Raw genomic sequence first — 13,265 nt, forward strand, 5'->3', positions numbered from 1 at the left:
GGCCACTGCACTCCAGCCCGGGTGACAGAGCGAGACTCCGTCTCAAAAAAAAAAAAAAAAAAAAAAAAAAAAGAAGAATATTGTGTTTTCTTCACCTTGCAAGAAATCAAACACAAACAAATAAGCCAAATATACTGAACAGCATGAGCCTGAAAAATATTGTTTATCTAACAAAATTTTTGTGTTTTTTTAATTCATGTTGACATACTTAAACATATTAACCTTTCATTCAGTTAGTTTGATAATATGATGAAACTATATTGATTCTGCTTATCACTAAATATAAAAACGCATGTGTATGTGTTCTGCAAAACATAATCAAAGTGTTATTACTGATTCTGAAAATCTTTTTATGAGCCCATATATATGTGTGTGTGTGTGTGTGTGCATGTGTATGTGAATGTGTGTCTATATATAGTAAAACATACATATATGTATATACGTGTGTATGTATGTATATATAAATATATTTTTTGTATGAAGCTGATTATACTTTTGTACAAATCACAAGCTAATTAGAGCAATGGATTCTTTTATTTATAGCAGTTCAACTTGTATAATAAACAGTTATTATATGTAGTCCTGAGCCAAGTCTAATGCCATAAACCAATCAAAACACATTATTTTTAATACCCTCACTATTCCCACTGGTAGAGCAGTGATACTTTTCTTATAAAAATTCTGCCTTTGGGGCATCAAGCTTTTCCAGCTTTAAATAAGACAAAATTGATTTTGTTGCAGCAGCCTAGATTTTTGTGTAGACCTATGTTAAGATACTTTTTTTAATTAAATGTCAAATCCAGCTTGGCACTGGAAACACAGTGCATGCTTGATGTTTGAGGAAAAGCTGTCAGCTTGTCTTTCCCTGTCAAATTGCCAGCTGCCTTGTAGTGATTAGTTTAGGCTAAGGGATCACTGTTGGGCAGAACTTCGTATCACAAATGGCTCAATGCTGTGTGACTTCGGGGAAGATGTGAGACAACCTATTTTTCTTTGCGACATTGAATTTTATGCTTTTAATTATTTAAGGTTATTTTAGGTACTTTTCTTGTAGATGTAATAATAAATCAGAAATCCCATTCAGAGAAAGGCATAAAAAGGAAAGTTGAAATCCTTCTAAGTAGTAATTTCTATGAATCTTAGCATCTGGTGCTATAGTTGGAGTAGAAGATTTATATTATATTTGCCACAACAATATTTTATATTACTCCTTTGTACATTTTGAGAAATCCAAACCATAAAGTAATTGGTAGTCAAGACACTGGGACTCTGCCTCTGTTCTTTAGATCAACTTACTCCTTGTGGTGATGGTTTTTTTTTGCAAGATTGCACAATCCTGTAATAAATTACAAACCAGAAGCAATTATCCAGATAATTAAAGCCTCCCACTGTCCCCCAAATAAATAAACCAAAAGAAAAAGAGAGGAAACATTGTTGGCATTTTTCCTACTCAAGGATCCAAAAAAGAAGTCACTGCAGCCACTATTAGTACAGCCAGACACAACGTAGGGTTGTTGTTGAAACAAACACTAGCAACATAAAGATGAGAGGGGAATTCATTCACCGAGGCAATTTCCAGCAGTAGTATTGAAGCCTTTCTTTGGTAGCAACAGCCAAGCTGTGTCCAGGCCGGTGGTGGAGGACTACGGTTGTCTTAGAGTCATTTTTTTTTTTTTTCTAGATATTAACGTAGGTGCACCAAGTTTCTTTTGATTAGGATTTGCTTTTTCTTTTTTTCATCATTTTGCTTTTAATCTTTCTATATACTTATACATCTCTACTGAACAGAACACTATTGGATATTTTAAATCCCATCTGATAATATTTGATTTACACCGACCCATTCAGTTCATTTACATTTAATGTAATTACCAGTATATTTGTTTTTCTTTATTATCTAATTTTGAGTTTTGTATTTGTTCTATTTGGTCCATATTATTTCTTTCCTTTTTTGCCTCCTCAGAATTGATTCTTTTTGCTTTTTCCACTATTTTTTTTCTTCTACTTTGGAATATATTTATCTGCCTTAGAATGTTCTAAAGATTACAATGTAAATATTAAACTTACCTAATTCTAAGGCTAATGAATACCTTTATCCTGCTCCCAGAAAATATAAAGATGTGGACTCATTCATCTATGTAAATGTTATGCAATTACATTTTTTACCCTGCAATATGCTATAATTATGTGTATCGTCAGTATTTGTTTAGATTTACTCACATTTTTACTCTTTCCTATGCTTTTCCTTTCTTGTGTCCTCACACGTCTTTTACATAAGACTAATTTGCTTCTGAGTCAAGTATAGTGATAGAATTTCTTTGTAAGAATCTGCTGGTGATAAACAGCTAGATTTTGTCTGCCAAAAGTCTTTGTTTGTACATGTGCCACCCATAATACTTCTCTAAAAGTCTTTGTTTATTCCATCAGTAACATTTATTGAAATCATAGCATAAGACAAAATGATAGAGTCTGGTTTATAACTTATCACATATTATCTTCCTATCCCCAGCCTCATCCCTCACCATAAGGATACTGCGTGGACACCCCAGCCTGCATGTCTAAGTTTTGTTTACAAAATCAGTCTCCATTTCAGGGGTGAAGCCAGAGCAAGGCCAGAAAGGAGTTTTGTACAATGCTGGACCCAGGGCAAGGATCCTGATTGCCTGGGTCTGAAGTTAGAGCTATTTATTTTGTGATATCTCTTGAAAAAATGTTTTTACAGTATGGAGTTTTATGTTCACAAGTTCTGCTCCTCAGTCTTCAGGAGTCCATCAGTACTGTCCAGAAACTAGCTCTCAGACTCATGTAACTCACTCGAAAATAATCTGGTCCTTTTATCTGACAATTTTAAAGACCTTCCCTTTGTCTTTGATTTTCTGAAGTTTCACTAGGATGTATCTAGTATGAACTTCTTTTTATTTATTTTATGTGAAGTTTATCGGGCTTTCTGTATCTGAGAATTGGTGAAATTCATTAGTTCTGCAATATTCTCAGCCATTGTTTCTTTACATTTTATCTTTAGTCCATTTTATGTATTCAACAATTATGTATTAGTTGAGTGCTTAGCATGTGCCAAGCACACTTTTAGGTATTAGGGATACGTATCTGATCAAAACAGTCAAAAAACATCTCTATTCTAGTGGTTCTAGACAATGTGCATACAAAAAAATCCATAGCATTTAAAAGAGTGTTAGTAGTTATTAAGAAAAAATATTAATGAAACAGGAAAGAGGGCAGAGAGTATCAGAGGCATAGTTGCAATTTGAATAGCGTGTTCAGAGAAGGCCTCAATGAAAAAGTGATACTTGTGCAAATACATGGAGGAGGAAAGGGAGTGAGCTTTGTGTATATTTGGGAAAAAGAGATCTCAGGAACAGGGATTCACAGGCATAATAATCCTGACGTTAGAAGAGGTCTGATAGGTTCACAGATATGTAAGGAAGCTTAACAGGATAGGTTCACAGATATGTAAGGAAGCTTGTGCAGGATAATATTTTCATTTCTTTAATACTTCTAAGAATATCAAATTAAAGTCATCATACATAGGAGAAAACAATGGGGTTCTTCATTTTTAATTAAGAGGTACATTAAACACAACATACCCTAGTGTTGTAATAGATATGTGCTGCAATTACTGATACATATGCTATGCACACTTAATGATTATATTCATTTCGGTTATATACATGAAACTTTATTGGTTCATAATAGCTAGGGGTTTAACTATATGAACACAGACAAATGTCTTTTATTTCTCAACGATTTTGTGTATTATTTGGTCTAGTCTTAAAGGAAATTTAATTCTATCAAGTAGAAGTTCTTATTGTGTAAAAAATACATTTAACATTCAATTAACACAATTAGAAAACTATTTTGGAGGTAAATTTTGAGAATAATTTTTCTCTTTTGGGTAGAAATGCATATTATTTTTGGAAATTTAGTTTCAATTTTTCAATCAAATCTAATGCTAAGGTAACTTAGAAGCTGTATAGAATCTGCATCAAATCTCACAAGGCTGTTCGTAAGTAGTGTTTCATTGGCTTAATCATCTTAAATGGAGTTGATGCCAATGAAAATCCTCTTAAATACCATAAAAGAACTGCATTGATGAAAAAAATATTTTATTATCTTAAAAACTGTCAACTACAATTACATTTGCTTCTGATCATTTGTGCAAATAATTTATGAAATCTTAAGATAAATGAGATAAAAGAGGATCCTTCAGGTTGAGACTATTTAATCAAATGGATACCCTGTTTTCTCACCTGGGAACATACTTTTCCTTGAATCATAAGCAATACAGAATGGAAGAACTTTCTGTTCTTATTGCTTTACTAAAGACTTGCCTTTGCAAAGATACCACCTGGCCACCCCTGGTCATGCTAATAGAATATTTTGCGATTCTTTTACTGGCCTTTTCATTCACATATTCATGCTTAGGGATTTCATACTGCACCAGGACTTCTGTATGATGACAATCCTCTATCTGTATTTCAAGATTTTTCTCCTCTTCCCAGGACCTATATAAATAATTGCTTGTTGGTAATCTTGATTTTGGTGCTTCAAAATTGTCTCAAATTTAACCCATCAAATTTATTTTACTGAAAAAAAATTCCTTTTCTTTTCCTCTGTTCTTTACTTCAGTGAATGGCATTACCAGCTGACATAAAACTTGACTGTAATATATCTTGAACCCTGTTTTATCTACCTATCCATATTTCTATGCATACATCTTTTTCAGAGAATCACTTTTTATTTCATTTTAATGGCTTTATTAAGATAGAATGAACATATCATACAATTTACCCACTTGGAGTTTATAATCACTTTGATCATATTCATAGTTGTGTATCCATCACTACAATCAATTTAAACACTTTTATTACCCCCAAAATGAACCTCTTAATACTGAAATGCCACCTACCAACCCATCCTTTCACAACACCACTAGATAACCACAAATCGACTTTTTTTTCTCTATAGATTTATCAGTGCTGGACATTTCTTATAAATAGCATAAGATAATATTGGCCCTTTGTGACTAGCTTCTTTCACTTCACTTGTTTTCAATGTTCGTTCATATTGTAGCAGGTATCAGTACTTCATTCTTGTTTTATGGTCAAATAATTTATCATTGTATAGATATACCACATCTTGTTTATCCATTTGTTGATGTATAGACATTTGGTTTACTTTTACCTTTTGATTATTATGAATAATGTTGCTAAAAGCATTTATGTACAAGTTTTTGTGTGGAGATATGTTTCATTTTTCTTGGGTATACACCTAGGAGTGGAATGGTGAAATCATGCAGTAGTTCTATGTCAACTCATTTAAGATACTGCCAGACGGTTTTCCAAAGCAACTGCAACATTTTACATTTCTACCAGCAATGCATGAGTATTTCATTTCTCCACATCCTTCTAACATTTGTTATTTTTTATCTTTTAGATTATAGTCATCATAGTGAATGTGAAGTGTTTTCTCATTGTGTTTTTCATTTGCATTTGCACAATGACTAATGATGTTGAACACATTTTCCTGTGCTTACTTGTCATTTGTACATCTGCCTTGTAATAAGTTGTATTCTGATCCTTTGCCCATTTAAAAATATCATCTTTTTATTATTGAGTTGTAACAGTTCTTTATATATTCCAGAGGAAAGTACCTGCTACATAAACCAGCCTAAGATGGCCTCTTTTTATTGGCCTTGAGGATGCTTATTTCTTTACTTAGGCTGACACCTGTTAACTCAAAAGCTCACTGGTGACAAACTTAAAGTTTTGCACATCAATTGTTTTTAAAATTGCCCAAACAAGCTGATTTTTAGCCAGTTAGAGACTGCCTGCTTTGCATATCCCATAAAACCTTGCCTCACATCTGCTAGCAATAGGTAAGCCCAACCCTGCTTATCTATTGGAGATGCTGCTTTTTGGAGCTCTCTAACCCAGAGTTTTCCTTCCTAGTGACAAGAACCCTTGCCTTTTTCCACTTCTGTGTAGGAACCATCACTTCTTAGTCAGCATAGCCCAATATAATTGCTTGTGCTATTGCCACCTCATGGCAATATATTTTTCCTTGATCGGCCTCCCAAGTCCCTTCAAATTCTGATAGGATCTTATTAGATATGTGATTTGCAAATTTTCCCCATTTATGTGGATTGTCTCTTTATTTTCTTGATAGTGTCCGAAATACAAAATTTTTAATTTTGGTGATGCCCAGTTTATCTTTTTGTTGTTGTTGATGGCGTTTTTGATGTCACTTCTGATAAATCGTTGTCTGATCCATGGTCAATAATATTTATTTCTATGGTTTCTTCTAAAAGTTATATAGTTTTAGCTCTTACATTTAGGTCTTTATGCACTTTGAGTTAAATTTTCCCTGTGGGGTAAGTTCAGCAAACTTCATTCTTTGCATGTTGATATCCAGTTGTCCCATGGTCACTTGCTGAAGAAAAAAAATTAGTATCTCTTATAATAGTATCTTTTTATCTACTCTTACTGCAGTTGCTCTGGTTCATTTCACCTTTTTTCTGAATTATGTGAACCAGTGCCCCAATTAACTGATATTTGCTTCTTCATTTATTTTCTGTACTATGGCCAATGAATTTTCTCAAATAAGAATTTGATCATATCCTTCTCTTGTTTAAAACTTAAAAATGAAGTTTTATGATTTTGAGTAAAGTATAAATATCTTAGCATGGCACACACATGTTGTCTTTTTTCTCACACTTGCGTTTTATGCTACAACTATAATTTTAGTATGCCATGTGCACCCCTCTCAGTTCTGTGCCTTTTCAGATGCTGCTTCCTCTTCCTGTAAAACTCTCAGTGTCCTTTAGTTCTAGGTTACTCATCAAAGCTTTGAGAAAGTCTTCCTTAAGCAGTGTAAGATGGGGTTAGTTTTTCTCATAGATATAGAACTTGCACCTATCATGGTGTTTATGATAGTACACTGTACTCACCCAATGATTGTCTTCCTTCCTCTAGTTTGTAAATTCACCAAGTTGAAAGACTGTCTTTTTCACCATGGTGTCTCCAGGGCTGAGTACAGTAGTGGATACAAAGTAGACATTAAATTAATAATTACCATGTTGAATTACTTACTTACATTAACAAAATCAATAAGAAAATCTAATTTGAGTATTTTAGTCCAATTTTGAAAAGGCATGACAGTGAGTTACTGTAGGTATAGGAATATAGATTATTTAATGAAGAATAAGATTACTACCCTTAAGTAGTTTATTGGCCATGCTAGATATAAACCCATGAAGTACAATAATCCATTTACATATATCCAAGAATGCATTAGAGAAGGAAATTCTAAAGAAGTTCTCCAGAGAAGTTTACTGTTAAACTTCTTAGAACCTCGTTACTGGTCTCTCTTTTAAAATTCTAAATATGTTTGCTTTCTTGGGCATATATTGTGTTATTTCCATGAAAATAAAATATAGCTCATTTAGTATGTAAAATAGACAAACTATACACAAAACACATTTACTTCAATTCTGCAAAGTTTTGCTGTTTCCTTCATATCTAATTACCATTCTAAGTGGAGGAGATAAACAGTTTTTGTTCTTGCATAAGCTTCGATTCTTGGGAGGCAGCAAGTCATAGAATTAAATAATTTCAATGCAATAGGGTAATTGCAATGATTTCATTTGTAGGCATAATAATGGGGCCTGGGCTAGCTCAAACATCTATGAATCTATGATGTATTTGGAAAAATGAAAGACAAAATTATTATTTTCAGCAATTGCATAGTAATAAATGAATAAAACAAATTATGAATATAATGATTATAAGTATTTTTTCATGGTTACTAACAGAGAAATGTTACATCTCAAAATAATCTCTCATACTAGGTAAAATATAGTACCTCAAAAATGATAGTGGTAATGAAGGTCATAGTAAATCTTCATTGCCATGTTCAATAATTAAATCTCATAATTCTTTACTGTGCAGATTAACATTAGGCAATATCTTACATTATAGACTGGCTTTTTTTTTTTTTACTTTAGTCATTTTTCACTACAGAGTGGAAATTAACTAGAAATTGAATGATGGTGAAACCTTAATAGCTTTAGTAGTTTAAGGCTATTCAAGTAACTATACAGAAGAGGTCTCTGAAAAAAATCTACAGTTTACAAAATTGTAATTGTTTCAAGACACTTATTTCTTATGTGTCTTCCAACACTGCAAAGGCATTTTTATAAGCATGTATATGTGGGAAATTCCGACAGAGCCAGGGTAATTTCCTTTTCTTTTAGTATCCTTGAACTTAGAACAATCAATTTAAGTTGGTTTTGGATTATTATTGAAGCTCTTATCTTCTGTGGAAAATTTACAACTATATTCTAACTATCTGCCTTTAGAGGAATAATTCATTTAAAAAATAGCCTAACCTTAGAGAGGCAGTAATGTCATATTTAGGGAAAAGGCATAAGTAATGTCATTCCTATGCCTTTGTTATAACCTCAGCAATAGATTTAAATAAATAGTATTGCCACAGGAAGCAAAACTAATATGTAGGAACTTTACAAAATGCATCTTGCCAGCCAGCAGCAGTGTACATATAAAATGATGCTGAATCAATTGGTTATCACCTTGATACTAGTACCCCACCAGAGAGCTAGTTGGACAGCTAGTTAGCACACTGATAAAGATTTCCCTGCCACAACCTATTACTACTTTACACTTTTTCTTAGCCAAGAGACTATTTCCTATCTCCAAAGACTACAGCTGGGGATTAGCGGTATTTCTTTTATCATGTCACATTCTAAAGAGTGACTTAAATTAGGAAACTATTAAAAAGTTTAGATATTCATGTAAAAATAATGCTTCAGGAAGTTAATAAAAAATATGATAAGGTGATAGCCCCATCAAGGCATTCCACAAATAATTTCAATACATTCAGGATGTTTCAGAAAAAGAACAGAGATAGATAGATAGATAGATAGATAGATAGATAGATAGATAGATAGATATGGGCAGATATCTAGTAATATTTTATTCATAATTTCCAAATATTCTCATGGTGACACTTATTCCCATAGTCTAAAAAATAACTATTTTATAAAAGAATAAAAATACAAACCGCACCAGGGGAGAAAATACTCGCAATCACCTATCCATTAAACGACTTGTGTCAAGAATATATAAATAACTTTCAAAGTTCAAAAATAAAAAGTCACCTAATATAAAATCCATGAATTATGTGCATATACATTTCATCACAGAAGATAAACAGACATCAAATAGGCACATAAAAAGATGCTCAGTCATTAAATAAATGAAAATTTTGAATAATGAGATACTAATCTACTTAGAATATCTAACATTTTAAAAAGACAGAGTATGCGAAGTGTTCGCAAACATGTAAAAATGTGTTAACTCTCATACACTACTGTTGAAAATACAAAATTCCAGAAACACTCAGGAAAATAGTTGGGCATTTGTGTAAAAATTTAAGTGGATATATACTATGTGACCTGTCATTCCACTCTTAGGTATTTACCTAAAAGAAATGAATACATATGTACATATAAAGATTTCTACATAAACGTTCATAGCAGCTTTATTTATAACAGTCAAAAACAAGTGAATGGATAAAAAAATTTTGGTACATCTGTACAATGCAATATAAAGGCATAAACTATTCATGCATGAAAAATGAATGGATATCAAAATAACTAAGTTATTTTATTATATACAATTTGAGAAAAAAATGTAGTAACACAAAGATAATCACTGGTTGCCTGGAAATGGGGTGAGATTGGAGAGGAGGACAAGAAAAGGGGAAATGAAGATTACAAGAGAACATGAGGACATTTTGAGATTAGTAATGGAGATATATATATATATATATATATATGCATCTCAACTTTGATAAATTATCTATACATATCATCGGTCTATTTTATATTATGTAGTTATATATATCTTATGTATATTTAATTGTATTTGTATATATAATCTTGGTTGTGTTGAGAATTTCAACAACTTATCAAATTGTGTGCTTTAAGTATGTGCTTTTTATTTTTTATGATACAGTTCAACCTACGTTTAGGCTAGTTAAATACTCTTTTCATAATTTTCAAAATGGTTTCTACATGACGTAATTTTAGTGGATGTTTTGTCTTTATTTGTGTGCTCAATTATCCTTTGGTTAAAAAAAAAAAAAAAAAACTCCATGTGATAAACTCAGAAAATATATTATTCTTGCAGGAATTTTATTAGTGGCTTTGTTCCTCAGTAGTTTAACTTCAGAAAACTGGTAGGTCCTTGGAGTTTTCTTCTTCTCTCTAGAGCAGGGATTGTCAAAATTTTTCTACAAAGGGAAAGATTTGTATAACGGTAAATATTTTAGGCTTTTCAGGTCGTGTAAGATCTTGATTCCTTTTCTTTTCTTCCACTTCCTCTTCTCTTCCACCTTTCTCTCTTCCTTCACAATCCTTTAAAAATATACAAACCATTCTTAGTTTCTTGGTGATCCAAAAGTAAGCCACAAGCTAGATTTGCCTTCCAGAGCACAGAGTGCTCACCCCTGTCCTTTAGGATGATGGCTCACACACTGACATGTTTGGTGGAACCGTTTTTCCTACTGCCATTCCCTGCTTACTTCATGTCACCACATGATGGTTCTCTGTCTTTTCTACCACTACCTTTTCTCCTGCACAGAGGCTGTCCCTAGATGGCTGGTGAACTCTGCTTATCCCTTTGTTCTCTGCTCTATTCGTAGGTTCTCACATTGCTACAAAGAAATGACTGAGACTAGGTAATTTACAAAGAAAAGAGGTTTAACTGGTTCACAGTTCTGCAGACTGTACAGGAAATATGGCAGCATCTGCTTCTGGGGAGGCCTCAAGGAGCTTTTATTCATAGTGGGAAGCAAAGTTGGAGCAGGAGTCTTACATGTCAGGAGCAGGAGCAAGAAAAAGAGTGAAGAGGTGCCACACACTTTCGAACAACCAGGCCTCATAAGTACTCACTCACTATACAGTACCAAAGGGGGATGGTGCTGAACCATTCATGAAAACTCCACCCTCATGAACCAATCACCTCTCACCAGATCTTTCTTCCAACATTGGGGATTACAGTTTTACATGAGATTTGGGTGGGAACACAGATCCAAACCATATTATCTGCCCAGTCAGTTCTTTTCACAGTTCTGCTAGAAACTCACCAAAGTGTAAATAGAACTGACTCTTAAGTATGAACTAGTCTCTTAATTCTGAACTACTCAAATCTTTAATGAGGCCCCTATTACATGTTACATGAACAATAGTTGCTTACCTTTGCAAACTCAAATAATATCTTACACTGTATTTGCTTTCTAGTTGCCACTTAACTGTACATTTCTAGATGTTTTCCAGACCTTGTGCTAAATCTGATTCTGTAACTGTTATTGTCATGCAGTTATCACACTCCACTTGGCATTCTACTTACCCGATACTTATCTTAGAATTTGCCATTTATGACACTAAAGTTCATCTTTTATCTGAAGGTAGGAAAATCCCTGTCTTCAGTTTTACGTTTTTTTTTTTTTTTTTTTTAATGTGAATTGACATAATAAAGGTACTTAGGTGCTAACAGTTTATTAACTTCTTTTTTCAGTTTATCTAGATCCCCTTATCTCTCCAAGCAGGGTATACACTTGCCAAAAGGGTAAATGGATGAAAACAAATTCATGTAACAATCAATATAACTGGAGCTACCATTCCCTAAGACCCTCACATGCTATTGTCAAAATTTGAATATTATCCAAGAAACTTCTCCCTTCATGTTCTGAGGTCTTCATTTGTTACTTGTTTCTTTTATTTTGGACCTCTTTCTCGTTCCTTTCCTACACACATATACTGTAGCCAGTATGCCATATGAAGCTGAACCCCTGTTACAGATGGCAGTGGCTGTTTTACCTGGAGTCTCCACATGTTCTTGAAAATAGCAAAAACAACAAATCTTGGATTGAGCAAATAATACACATTTTACATAGCACATCACAATATCAGGATAACTTTTGTTACATTTGTAATTTGACATAAATAAAAAAGATTAATAAGTGTTTAAATTGTAGGCATACATGTCCTCAATATTAAAGCACAAAACCCTGATGCTCTTGCACATATCTTTCTGTTGCTATACTACCGTAGGCCAAAGTTTGTTTAAATTTCCTTACATTATAATTCTTCAACCCCAAATAAAATGAATCACCTGGATATAAAACGAAATCATTGGGGCTATTCAAGTACAATACATTATTGATCACTTCAATGCTAGTTCACTTTCATTCTCTTTAAAATAACTGCAGAACATCACAAATACCACATTTAATTTGACTGTATTTCTTATTTCTGTGGTGAAGACCTGTCTTCTATAGTATCTGTCAAAATTTAAGCTGGGTGTATGTTTCAAAGATTCCCTTTAGCATAAGGTCATGGAGGCAAACGCCAATTACATGAAAATCGAATATGTTCATGTATAATAAATACTACTGGATAAAAAAAAGTACATGAAATTCTAAAAACATATCCGGGTTTTATTTAAAAGCGTTACCAATTTTCAGTGTAAAAATGTCTGAACCATAGGTAAACATTATTACTCTGGATTAGAGATATGCTGATGAACTATGAGAAGAAAGCACAAACAGTGTAAAATGAAACTATGTTGTTAATGAAACAAATTACTGAAGAAAGTAAGAAATTTGAAAAATTTAAAAAAAGCTACAGAACTAATCAAATAGAATACAAGTACCCAATAATTATAATGAACTGGACAGAGACCAATAGTTAGATTTACATGCTTTTCTTATACCCACACATTCCTCCAACTCTATTAAATTTGAAAAATGGTTGTCAGATAACAGATAGGACATTTAAATATAGGCACAATATACCTATAATCTCTAACACTCATTTATTTATAATCAACTTCACATTTGGTACCTTTTCAGGAGTTTCATCATTAGACTCATTATGTGTTTTTACATGTCAAATAGAGATTTTGAACACAAAGATTCATGGCTAATATTGCTACGTATGTGCTATAGATTGTGTTTTTCTGTGGGTGATGTATATAAGTAAATACACATACGTAGACTATATATATATAAATATCCATGTTCTTTTTAGTATTCTTATATGAGTATAAATAGAAGTGAAGGTCACTTCCAATGTTTTGAGGTGGGAAAAATATATTCAAAATAGTTTTGAGTTGTCAATCTGCAATAATACTTAGAAACTGAGACTGTAAAATGTATAACAATAA

The 13,265-nt window shown here is 32.7% G+C and overlaps 2 long non-coding RNA genes across 5 annotated transcripts in view; both read right to left on the reverse strand.

The window, feature by feature from the left end:
• The window catches only part of LOC105486200 (uncharacterized), a 308,856-nt gene that overhangs the window by 133,797 nt on the left and 161,794 nt on the right, over positions 1-13,265 (reverse strand). For 3 of the 4 annotated variants that reach the window (XR_011621065.1, XR_011621066.1, XR_011621067.1), the window contains exon 4: positions 6,965-7,043. This is a non-coding gene — a long non-coding RNA (uncharacterized lncRNA). Of the gene's footprint in view, positions 1-580; positions 6,448-6,964; positions 7,044-13,265 lie in introns of those variants that run through there. The other variant, XR_011621068.1, reaches the window with a different exon arrangement.
• The window catches only part of LOC139362338 (uncharacterized), a 112,138-nt gene continuing 106,860 nt past the window's right edge, over positions 7,988-13,265 (reverse strand). Inside the window, exon 2 of the long non-coding RNA XR_011621073.1 lies at positions 7,988-10,453. This is a non-coding gene — a long non-coding RNA (uncharacterized lncRNA). The remainder of the gene's footprint in view (positions 10,454-13,265) is intronic.

The sequence above is a fragment of the Macaca nemestrina genome, chromosome 3 (genome assembly GCF_043159975.1).
Source record: "Macaca nemestrina isolate mMacNem1 chromosome 3, mMacNem.hap1, whole genome shotgun sequence".
In the NCBI taxonomy this organism is placed as follows: Eukaryota; Metazoa; Chordata; class Mammalia; order Primates; family Cercopithecidae; genus Macaca; species Macaca nemestrina.